Below are 12,916 nucleotides of genomic sequence, written 5' to 3' on the forward strand. Positions count from 1 at the left end.
CTGACCTTCCATTCCTCTTTTTGTGGGTACTGCTACTCTAGAATTTGGAGTCATTTTTTAAAGGTATTTGGAGAGGTTTGGGGAAGAGCTCAAGAGAGTCCTTGCTTTAACTCTGCCTACCACCCCCCATAATAAATTCTTTAAAGAACTTACCTACTTCTTCATTCTTTCCAACAGATATTGGTGTACAAACTATTGTAAAGATTGTATTTTCCCACAGAAACAAGTCACGAATTGGTGCTTGTATTCCTGACCAAGGATTAGGCATCAAATAAGTCACTTATATGGCCAATAATATATTATAAAAGCAAAGGTACAACAAAAGAAAACTCTATTAATAAATTTAACAAAATTTTGTCTTAAGCCCTATAAAATGAGCATAAATTCACTGACATATTTATCATAGCATAGTGCCCGATGTACTATAAAGTGGACATAGAATGCTTAAAAAATATTGTAAATTTGATCTAAAATTAATATGCTATTTATATGTAATGGGAGGTGTTGGTGGAAAGGCCTAGAGAAAGGTCATGCACTGGGAAAAGTTCCCAAGATTCAATTCTGAAGAGACAGTATCCGTACAATACAGAGTGATTGCACGGTGAAGTGTGGACTCTGGTTTGAAGTGCAGAGACATATGTACTGGAGAAAAAAGAGGGGGAACTAAGAGAAGACACTATAATGGAAGGAAATATCAGGGATACAGAGAGGTAGCAATAAATGTAGTGGTTCCCTGTAACCTCCAGGACCAAATAAAACCTCCTTTTTAATTTTTTGTAATTTTTAAGGTCCTTTATAACTTTGTCCATTCCTAGTCTTTTTACATCTTATTCACCTCCATACACCATGATGCAGTGATCCTGGCTTCTTTGCTGTTCCTCACACAATACATTCCACCTCCAAGCTCCATGAATTTTCACTGGCTCTCCCCCATGCCTATAATTCTCTACCCCCTTATCTCCATCTTCTGGCTTTTCTCTCTTCCCTGACTTCCTTCAATTCTTAGTTAAAATCTCAGTTTCTATAAGATTCCTTCCTCGTTCTCCTTAATGCTGGTGCCTTGATAATTTTCAACTTATTTTTTACACATTAGTTTGCATGTTAGATTAAGTTGTGAGCCCTTGAGGGCAGGGACCATTTTTTCTTGTTTTGTTTTGCCTTTCTCTTTATCTTAGAGCACTTAGTATAATGTCTGGCTCATGGTATGTGGGTTGATAACTTTTGCTTTTTGATTTAACATCTTGGAGATGGAATTGACTATGCTGCAACCTTGTCAACTATGAAAGGTCAGAAGAACAAGCCACCAGAGATGCATTGATAAAGGTTCATGCAGCTGAATGACCCAGTGGATTTAAGGCAGACAAAAGAGAGTGACTCACTGATTGGCTATGGCATGTTCAGAAGTGAGCTTTGTAGGGGCAAATTCTTTGTAGCAACTACTTTAAATTTGAATTTTTTCTTCCCAGAGGTTCTCTCTCTAGTTGGTTTGTTTTGCTTGTGACTATTCCATCCCCAATTCTTCCTTAAACTTCACTCTTCCCCCTCCTCATCCCCACTTATTTCCCAGGTGAATTTAATGTATTTCTATAGAAAGTGTGTGTTCAGATAAGAATGAGTTTCATGAAATGTTTAACTTTTCCATCTTTGCATATTATGAGAAGTAATAAATTTCACTTATTTCTTTACCCGTTTCTTCCCTCATGTATTCCTTTTTCCCTTCCTTTTCTTTCCTGGCTTAGCAAGAGTACACCCAGGTTCTATGTTTGTCTTTGCACTGTCTTGACCTTTTAAGGCATTAGGATTTTGAGGGACGATTGTCTCTCCCTCCCCCCTCTCCCATAAGAATGTAAGCAATTGGTCATCATTTAGCCCTTTTTGATTGATCAAATGTATTTAACTTTCTAGTTTTCTATCCCTCCCCCCTGCCCCGCCCTCATATTTGTGTTTCAAATATTCTATCTAGCTCTAAAATTCTAATCATAAGTGCTTGGAAGTTCTCTATTATGTTAAAAGTCATGTTTCTACCCTAAATTCCCACCCCCAACCCCCAGCCACCCTTTACATTACTCACTCTTTTTCAGGATAAATTATTCTTGGTTATTTGTCTTTGTCTTTTGTCATATTGTAGTCTAAGATTGCCTCTACTTTAGAATAGTTGTATAGACTTGTATATTTTTCCATTGACCTGGAAGCTCTGGATCTCAACTATGATGTTTCTAGGTATTTTCAATTTGGGATCTCTTTCAGAAGGTGACCAGGTATTTCTTCTATTTTTATTTTGTCATCTGGTTCTATATAATCTGAGCAGATTTCTTGAAAGATGGTATTCAGGTTTTTTAGGGTTTTTTGGTCAGTTTGAGGGAATCTGATGATTCTTAAATTATCTTTCCTAAACCTGTTTTCCAGGCCTATTGTTTTTGGTAGTAAATACCCCATAGGTTCTATTTTCTTCCTTTGGTGGTGAAGTTAAGAGTTATCTCTTTCTGGGAATTTGCAAAGTTGATTCGTTTCATCCCCCATTGACTTCACTGGGATGAAATGCGTATCTGCAGATAAATCCAAGAGAAAGCTCTAATATTTTTGACTGTATTATAGAACATTTCAATTCTCTTTTTTTCCATTATGTTTTTTAGGGGGTCCACTAGGTGGGTAAAGTTTTCTACATTCTATCCTAAATTTACTTAACCCTTTCCCATTTTTTTCTTGAGCTCTAATTTTATTTTTTTACCTCTTGCTTTATTTTTTCTATCAACTCTTAAAGACTTTGTAGCAAATCATTTTTTTTTTCTGAATCACTAAATGTGATTGTTGGAGACTTATTTTCTTCTTCTGGGCTTAGCTTCTCTGAGCTATAATATTTTTCATTGTTTTTATGAGGTTTCTTCTGTATATATATATATATCTCCAGCTCTAGTTTCTAGACTGGGAATTTGTATTGAGGACAAATTTCATCCCTTTTCATACTGTTGGTTGTGATTAGTCATCCCTGGTTTTGTCCCTTCTACAAGCTAGATGCTACTGTCACTGTCCTGACACCATTCTGAATGAGGGGATTCCTGGTACTCCTTAATCTCCTCTTCCACAATCCTCACAGGGGGCTGGCGAACCTCATGCATGGACCAGGCTCAGTCCTCTTCTTCAATACCCATTTTCTGCCTTTCTCTTATTGGCTGCTGGTCCCAACCCTTCTGTCTTTCTCTGGTGAAGTCATTGTTGAATGTAGCTGCTGACCTTGTCTGATCCTAGTGCTAGGAACTTCCTGAGGGGGACTGAAACCAGTCAAGAACAGAATGTTGAATGCAGATATCCAAAGGGGCTCCTAACTTTGATATCAGCTTATCCCATGATTAGAGCTGGTCCAAACTGTTTCCCTGTTGCTGTACCTGGAGCCCAAGCCTTCTGTTCTGACCCCCTCACCCCAGCCTTCTCTATGGACTTTTGGGTTGTTAGCTAAAACGGCTTACCTAATAATTTTTTTGGGCTGTGCTTCTCATGAGACTCCCTGCTTGTTGAAATATATTTAACCCTGCCCCACTCTGCCCCTCTTGTGGACTCTAGTACTTTGGTGCTACATGATGGCCCAGAATTACCATTCCCTTTCCTTGGTTAAAAGACCTTACTTTCTGCTACTTTGGTCGAATTCTTTGTTTCAGATTGACGTCACTAGCCAAGAGTTGGTATTGTCCTTTGCTACAATCCTCTTAAGCCCTGACTAGATCAGACTGGCTTCAGGACTCTTGTGGGGTTCTGGGGTTCCTTTGCCTTGACTCTATAAACTTGATTCCCTGTTATGGTCCCTGAATATTGGAGATCGCACTGGTTTGAAGTCTTCTGGAGTTCCCCCTATGTCCTGGACAGAATGCCTGAGCAACTTGTCTTCTTGTAAAGATCTTCTTCTTGTAAAATGGCCTGGGAGGATCTAGCATTGCCCCTGTTGTGATTCTGATAAGATTAACACTGATTGGCTGGAAGGCCAAGAGGTATATACAGTTATCCCTTCCACATTGTGGGGATTAGGCCCACCCTCCCCCCACCCCATGAAAAGGAATTTTGGCCCTCCCTTTGTACCAGAGAAGTCTGAACTTTTTTTTCTTTTTATGAGGTGTTTATTGTACCTTATTGTAAAATTTGGGTTAAGTATTTGGTTATAGACTATATTATACAATTCTCTCTCTCTGTGTACACAGACACACATACACACACACACACACACACACACACATATAGAATGCATTTTTGAGTTTCTAAACTTTTTCTGTGTCACCTGTTGGGCTTCACGTGCCATCTACAGATTCCTCAAAACTCCCCCAAAATACCCATTTAATTTCTTATGATGACCTGCAATATCTTGAAATCTTGATGGGGAAACTTGCTATGTGAAAGGGATAACTGTAAACACTCTCTATCGGGGCAGAGCCATCTTCCTTCTTAGTATAGTGATTAACAAGGAACCTGAATTTACTGCTACTGTAGCTCCCAGAGGCCAGGGTTGAAATCCCAGTGGTTTTAGGTCAGTTGCAGACATTGCACTGGCCATAAGCTCTCCTATGCAGGCTTCCATGCAGTTCTGGACTTTGCCTTTGGTTTTGTTGATTGTGCTTTACCTGGTGACCTTATTTCATCTTTTCTGGGCAGATTTCTAGGGGAGCTAGGCTTGACTGTAAACTTTTATGACACTATCTTCACTAGACATCTCCAGCACAAGTCTTTCTAGAAGTTGTTTTCCCCACTACTTGGGATTGGATCCTAATCTCCACTATGTTTTTGCAAAGATTATCTTCCCTATTCTCTTGCTAATTGTTTTTTGTTGTTCAGTTGTTTTTCAGTGTCTGACTCTTTGTAACCCCATTTGGGGTTTTCTTGGCAAAGATATTGGAGTGGTTTGCCATTCCTTCTCCAGCTCACTTGACAGATGAGGAAACTGAGGCAAATAGGGTTAAGTGACTTGCCCAAGGTCACACAGCCAGCAAGTGTCTGAGGCCAGATTTGAACTCAAGATGAGTCTTCCTAACTGCAGACATGTCACTCTATCCACCGAGTCATTTAACTGATTAGATATTTCCTTTTAAAATGTACATCCCTTCTCTGGTCTACTAGTCAGGTGCAGACTAAGTTAAGGTGATTTTTAAAGGTTTTCAGGTGAGTTGGGATGAGGGCTCAAAAAAATTTAGGTACATATTTCCAAAATTGCTCCAAATAAACCCAGTAATTCATGCAGATTCCAAATTGAGTAAATTGTGGGCTATATATAATAGCATTAACTAAATTTTTAATTAACTAATTTTGTTTGCCTTCTTAGTTGAGCTTTTGGGAGATATACTTGTGAGTACATGAGATGAGAAGGAGGGTTGATCTAGGTGGTCTTACTTATTATTTTTTTTAAAGATTTAGTTTCCCTATCTGCAGTTTTCTGGAAGTACATTCTTCTCATCCTGGTATCAGTGATCAGCATGGGAGCTTTGACCTGCTCCATTTCCAACCTGGGCCTCTTTGCCCATCCTTAGGCAACCTCCCCCCTCAGCCTCCCCAGGGGCTCACCATATTACTGACAAACTTAGTACAGGCACTGGATGTGCTTTGCCCTCTGTAGCTGAGAACTCCTGAGCTCAGAAGATCCATCCACCTCAGACTTCTTGGCAGTAGAGATTACAGGCATGAGCTGCCACTCCCCACCCTGTCCCTAGTCTTTCAAACAAAACAAAATAAAACTGCTAGAAAGTTGAGTAAATGAATTGCTTTTCCCTAGTTAATTTTCCTTTTAGCAAATAAGAGTCATTTATATTCATTCTGTTGAATAAAAAGCTGCCTCACAGTATGACAGGAGAGAGAAGCTCAGTGTATGCTAATGGTTGGACTTATGGGATGGTAGGAATAGAGCTATTGTCACTGGGAAGCATTTATAAAAGTGAGAACTGACCTATCAGTTCTCCCGTTTACCCTCGCCTGCCTTCTAATAGTAAAAGCTAATATATATCTATCACTTTACAAATATTATTTCATTTTATCGCCCCAACAGCCCCAGGGAAGTAGGAACTGTTTTGTAGATGAAGAAACCGAAGTAGGTGGTAAATGACAATGACTCGGCCAGAGTCCTAGCTAGTAAGCCTCTGAGACTGGATTTGAACTCAGGTCTCTCCGTTCTGCCACATCTAGCTGCCTCTAATTAATTCAAAGCAACTCCACTAGAGGCTGGTGGGTAGCAGACCCAATGAAGACCGTGGTCTGAAGGCCATTAGCAACAATAACAGTAATAACAATGAAAAACCCCAGTGCTGTCAACTGGCTTTGCTGGTGACAGTTTATTGGCGGCTATCAGAACATTCACACTGCGCTGGAAAGCCACAGAAACAGTTATTAAAGCCCAAAGTCCTGAGCTCGAAATATTCAAAACTTCTTATCAGGTTGTTAAGACAAGATATAAGATAGCATCTTCCCTGCCATTTCATGTCACTAAACCAGATAAAGGAGAGGAGAACTGAGGTTGTTGTTCAGTGGTGTTGGGCCCTTCGTGACCCAAACACACCGATACAGTCCATGGGGTTTTCTTATCAAAGATGTGGAATGGTTTGCCATTTCCTTCTCCAGTGGATTAAGGCAAACAGAGCTTAACAGAGTTGTGCGAGGTCACATGGCTATTAAGTGCCTGAGGCCAAAATTGAACTCAGCACCTCCTGACTCCAGGCCCAGAACACTAGCCACTGAGGCACCTAGCTGCCTCCTACGGCCAACATTGGAACATTAATTAGGCATTGGGTAGAATGGAAGTAGAATGGTTCGCCACAGTGAGACAAAGGATTGTAGTCGAAAGATTCTCCAGAAACGTGGCTGGCTGTAAAGGTTCCAGGCACGGGGATTTATCACTTGCGGCCATTGCCAAGGTGGAGAGGGATGGGAGAAGGTCAGGACTTTGGAAAGAATTGTCAGTTCGGAAGATGTTTGCATTTGTAAAAGAAGGATGGGAGGGGAGGGAGAAAGGGCAAAGGTAGTGCAGCTAGGTAGAGCATGTCAGTGGTGGTGGTGGAGGGGGAGGAGCATTGAAAGGAGGCCCAGGAAATCTTGAAGGTGAACCCCACAGTTGGGTTTGCAGGAGCATGGTCCTGGTCCTGAAGAACAAGAGTCTGCTTTCCTCCAACAAAACCCAGCTGACAGCGCAAATTGACACCACACTCCATTTCTGGTCTGCATACTTGAAGGTGTGCTCTTTACAGATAACATTGTTAATCAATACAGGATTTCCTCACTTGCTTTTCTGAGATCAATTCACATTGCTTTCAGCAGGAGAAGTTGTCCTCTACAAAACTGCACCTTGCAACTTCGCACTGGGAAGAAAGCAATATGGCTTATGTGCCTGAGAGGATAAGGAGCCTGGAAAAGCAAACTTTCTGCTAGGAAATACTGACTCCAAACACATTACAGGGTCTTTCCACGCTGGCGGTGGGTGGTGGGTAGGTGACTGGTTTAGGGAGGGCCTCACCCTTAGATCCTCTCCCAAAGGAGCCTGTATTTTTCTTCTTGCTTTTTTTTTTAATCACTGTTTAGCCCTGTTGCCTTCCAATTCCATTGTTTCTGACTGGTCAAGGATGAGAGGTGCAACTTCCGACAAATTCTGAATCTTAAAAACTTACTTTGTGAAATGACACTGGTGAAATATTCAGTGTTGGGTCTTGGCAGCCAGTCACCCACTGCATATTTGTCATAAAATCACTACTGCTTTTGAAACCTTAAAGCTGCGGTTTGGATTTTTACTACCCCAAAGAAGCCCTTTCAGATGACAGTATAGTCCTTATCCCACAGCCCCATGGCAGGGCTTAAATCTCTTACTCAGGCTTGCTTCCCTTAAACCTCCTCTCCACTGAGCTCCCTTCCCTGAAAAAGCTGGTCTCCTACCCTTGTCCACCCCCAGATAGTAAGCACTGTTTAACCCTACTTCACGCTGTATAATTAAACTTTCAATTTAAGAAGTTGTATCTTGGACAGTCCATAAATGAATAAATTAAAGGACTCCTTGACAGCTGTCGTTTCTGAGGATAGGAATTGTTTTTCCTAGATGATTTGACCTCACTTCCTTCCTGATAGTTGTAATGAAGACGGTGGGTGGATACAATTTCCTTTCTTCCAGCTAAACTCTCGAAAAAGATCATGATTGTCAGGCAAGCAAATACTCTTCTCTATGGTTCTGACCTTGTTGAAGAAACTTGGTTCCTTTGATTAATTTCCAACATATTTCCTCAAATATCCCCCATTTTTCCTTCCAGCTTACCAAAGTGCTAAGTCACAATTATTTTTTACCTTAATGTGAACTAAAATAAATTTTTACTTTCAGAATTTGTGATACCCTTTGAAATGATGGAAGGTGTGCAGGCCTATTACCAAATCAAAGCTAGGAATTCTTGCTCTATAGTGCTTAAATAAATGGGGAATATTAATATTAGGTAAAATAAGAATGGACCCCTGCCTTCAACTTTGTGACTTTTGTATATTCAGCTGGCATCAGCTAACCTCAAAGTATAGTATTATAGTCTGAGCTCCCATAACATTTGAGGAACAGAGCAGAAACAGCCTTAGGAGAAGTTGTGAACTACGTGATGTTTGTTTTATGTGTCCTAATTCTCATTTCTTCACCTCTCTTTCTGCTTTCAGTTTTTCAAAGTTCCTCTTGCCCTTATGCTCCCATCTGGTTGCTGAAAGTCTTTACAATGGTTTCCCAGCCCCAAGTCTATGTTCCCCATTCTTGTAGCTATTCCTTTCCCTTACGTAAAATTGTCCCCATGGTGGGGAGCAGGATACCTTCTTCCCCTTCCCCCGATATGCCGATAGGTCACAGAGAGGCCACTAGTTACACCTGCTGTTCCTTGGGAGAGCCATAGAATTTTCCCTTCTCCAACCAACCTCATTGCCCATCTACCAAATTCCCACCAGGTACAGAATGCCTACTGCCAGCTGATACTGACCCCAACATCCCTACTTCTGTTGGAGATATCCCAGAGCCCCACTCTACTCCAACCCTTAAACCCACTATCCTCTTGGTAAGATTGATCATCTGTCCTGCCATCATTTCCTAAGAGCCTCTAGGCCCTGCCATTGGTCCTGCTATTTTCCCTGCCTAGGTACCTGGATTTCCCTTCTGCCATGTTCCCTCCTTTATGGATTGTTTTCCCCAATGAGTTCCTTGAAAGTAGGTGCTATCTTGATTTTCTCTCTGCATCCTTGAAGTTTAGAACAGTGTTTAGCACACAGGAAGCACTTAATAAGTGAGTTTCCATTATGTACCTTGCGCATAGCACATTTATTAAATTGTTTGTGGGATGATGAATGAGTGGATGGGTGAATGAATGGATGGCTTAATCAAAACTGACCTTGGTTTCTGGAAGACATGTCAGCAGAATGCAAGCTTCGGCATCCCTTCTCAAGCTGGAAGGCCCAACTTGGACTGTGTGTCTCCACTACCAGCTGAATAGCTGGAGGTTCATCACCAAGCTGGGCTCAGGGTGAGGGTTTTTAGCCACAGTAACTCTCCAAGACTGTATTATGGTGAGATAGTGATTTGTGTAAGTCCTTTTCTGTTGAGGAAATCATGTATCCTTAAAGTACTGAATGACGGAAGTAACTTCTGATTACAGGACAGAACTGAGGGAAATTTGGCCAATCACTTCTGCTGTGGATGGTATTCTAATCAATTACCCTCCCTAGCTGCCATCAGTGATGAATGGAGATAATGGCACCCATAGCATTCTGAGAGGCATTTAAGGGAAAGACATTAGGGGTCAAAGACTGGAATTTAACTGTTCTTCTAAAAAATTCTTATAATTTCTATTTCTTTTTTCTTAAGATCAGACTTGTGATTTTATTAATATAGGGAACCAGAGTCAGGAAACTTCCTCTACTCATTCTGGTTAGGACCTGCTCTTTAATTCATAGTTTTAGAAAGTTGCTGGAGTGTGAAGTTAAATGACTTTCCTAGGATCACACGGCCAGTATATGTCAGAGACAAGATATCCACTATGCCAGGTGGTTTCTGGTACCTTAGTGGATTTAATTGGAACTTTTTAAAATCAAAGATAAGTTGTAAGAAAGGAGGCCAGAGTATTTCTTATCCTTTCTGTTTCTTTTATCTGAACATTTTAGGAAATGTTGGTAAGATTTTTTTTTACTTGAATCAATAAGAATAATAGGTAACAATAACAGTAGCTAACATTTTTATAGCACTCACTATGCCAATCCTGGGGTGTAGGTGCTGCTATTATTCTGATTTTACAGGTGAGGAAACTGAGGTAAACAGAGTCCAAGTGACTTGTCCAGGGTCACACAGCTAGTAAGGGTCTGAGACTGGATTTGAACTCCAATCTTCCTGACTCAAGGCCCGGTGCTCTAGTCCTGTGCCACCCAGCTGCCCTTTAATTATTCAGGTAACCACTTCAATATTCTCTCTCCCAGATGCAGAATCGATTGATATAGTATGCTGATATATAGATAAAGGCATAGATATAGGTGTAGGTATAGTAAAAACAGCACAGACTTGGTCCTTACTGCCAATGTATCCCTTTGCCCTACTGGCACTCAGTTTCCCCATCTGCAAAATGAAGAGGTTGGACCAGATGGTCATCTAAAATCCCTTTGACTTGAATACCCATCAGTTGGTTCAAATGGTCCTGTGCCTGGCTTTAGCACTAGTATAGTCAAGTTGTTTAAGGTGACAATGAAAAAAATCCATGTATAAGAGCCATCACTTACTCCAATAGGTGCAAATGGATGCAAGAGATGTACTCAGCCAGCCATGCATGCTAGCTTACCTCCTTGTGGTCTTTCTTTCTCTATGTCCGACATTTCTGTACCTCCTTCCTCTCACTCCTCCACGGTGTTTACAAAGTCTGACAGTGGGCCTCCCCAGAGGTTGTTGGAATGCTTCACAGATACAACAAAATAACAGGAACCTTCAGGTTCTCCCTGACTGCCATTGCAGAGGCAGCCAGCTCAAATCAGTTTGGAAGGACTAGTCTGGCTGACTTGGGCGACTGAATGAGAGCTGTTAAAACATTCTTCCATAGACAATAGTACCACAGGTGTGTATAGAGCATGAGAGATGTGGAACCTTCCAGGGAAGGACCTGGCCAAGGAAGTGCCAGCATAGCTAGTGTATTCTCTGTGTAAGCTTCCCGGTGTGTGTTACAAGTGTAATACAAGCGTATTTCTAGGGTGAAACGTTCTTACATATCTCCCCTTGATTTTTTCCTGAGCTCAAGGTCCAAAGAATACATAAATGGATCTTTCTCTCACCCTCCCTCTACTCCTACTAACCCCATTCACTCTCCTAATTAAACAGAATGTCACCTTTAGCGTAGACCTTAGATATCCCCTAGTTCAATCCCTTCATTTCATAAATAAGGAAAGTGAGGCATGTTGATATGAAGGCTAGGTAGTTCCCCTAGGGACCTCAGATCTCCTGGGGTATTGCAGTGATTACCTATTTGAAATATACTCAGCTAGCTGAAGAAAATTTAGCTGCAGATGTGCTAGGTTAATATTTGTCATGGAAAATTAGTGGAACTTTTCAGGGTCATAGAGGACACAATAGAAAACTTTTTGTGTGTCTTCTAGACTATTTCCTATTTGGTCGAAAGGAATGACTCTCATTGCAAATCATAGAATATTTCCCACAGCACGAGACACTCGCTACTCTCTGTTTCTATCAACAAATGATGCTTATGGTGATAAGGCATATTCCTAAGTATCCACTGCTGGTGCTGTTACAGTCACATCCCTGTGTGTGGCTGCAGAGGGCTCCGAAGCCTATAATCCCTGGTGTTTTAGTAATAGGTTCAGAATGAATAACGTTACATTTAAAGAGGCTTGGATTTTGTTTATAGCTTCACCTAGCATTTAAGTGGCAATGTGCAGCACTTTAAGCTACATAAAAATGGTCTCTGGATTCCTGCAAGCAGCTGCTTTTACATGGAGAGCACTCAGCAAATTCATCTGGCCTGTAACAGATTTCTAGGAGGTAGTGAGGAGGAGCTGGGGGGTGGGGTGGGAGGGAGAGGAGGCAGCAACGAGAGCATCTTTTCATTTTCCCCTGCAGGGCTGAGAACTCTTGGATCTTGTTTTCCATCAGATGCATGGAGCTGGCTGATGAATGATAATAGGACAAGGAAGTGGATAGTGGACAAAGAGGCCCTAAGTATGGATTGATTTAAATGCTGGTACAATTTTGCAGAAAATCCCATAACATACTATTGTATGTACTGGGTTAATCCTGTTGCCAGCAATATCCAGAACACAGCGGAGAACACCTATGTTTTTTCTCTTTCCCAAAGGAGGCAAAAGGAAATTAAGGGAAACCAAACAAACCAAAAAAACCAAACCAAACCAAAACAAAACAAAACAACCCAATACCACCACCATGAAAATATTGCCAGTAAAAATACCTGGGTTGTTTTGAGTTGAAAAACCAACTTTTGATCTCTTGACCTCTGACTTTTGGAAGCATTTGTGTCTCTGAAAGGTAGGTAGAAGGGCCAGATCTCTCATCATGGATTTATAAGGCCATATGAGGGACATTGGAATAGCTAGGTGACACAGTGGATAAAGTGCCAGGCCTGGAGTCAGGAAGACTCATCTTCCTGAGTTCAAATCTAGCCTCAGACTAGCTGTGTGACCCTGGGTAAATCACTTAACTCTGTTTGCCTCAGTTTCCTCATCTGTAAAATCAGTTGGACAAGGAAATGGCAAACCACTCCAATATCTTTGCCAAGAAATCCCAAATAGGCTCATGAAGTGTTGGACACAACTGCGAAATGATTGAACAAATGAGGTATGTTACTTAACCTCTCCCTGTCGCATTTTCTCCATCAGTCAAATGGAATTACTCCAGTTACCTTAACTCAACAAACTTTCAGTTAGTGCCTGCTTTGTATGGAGA

Source organism: Trichosurus vulpecula, chromosome 1 (assembly GCF_011100635.1).
Source record: "Trichosurus vulpecula isolate mTriVul1 chromosome 1, mTriVul1.pri, whole genome shotgun sequence".
In the NCBI taxonomy this organism is placed as follows: Eukaryota; Metazoa; Chordata; class Mammalia; order Diprotodontia; family Phalangeridae; genus Trichosurus; species Trichosurus vulpecula.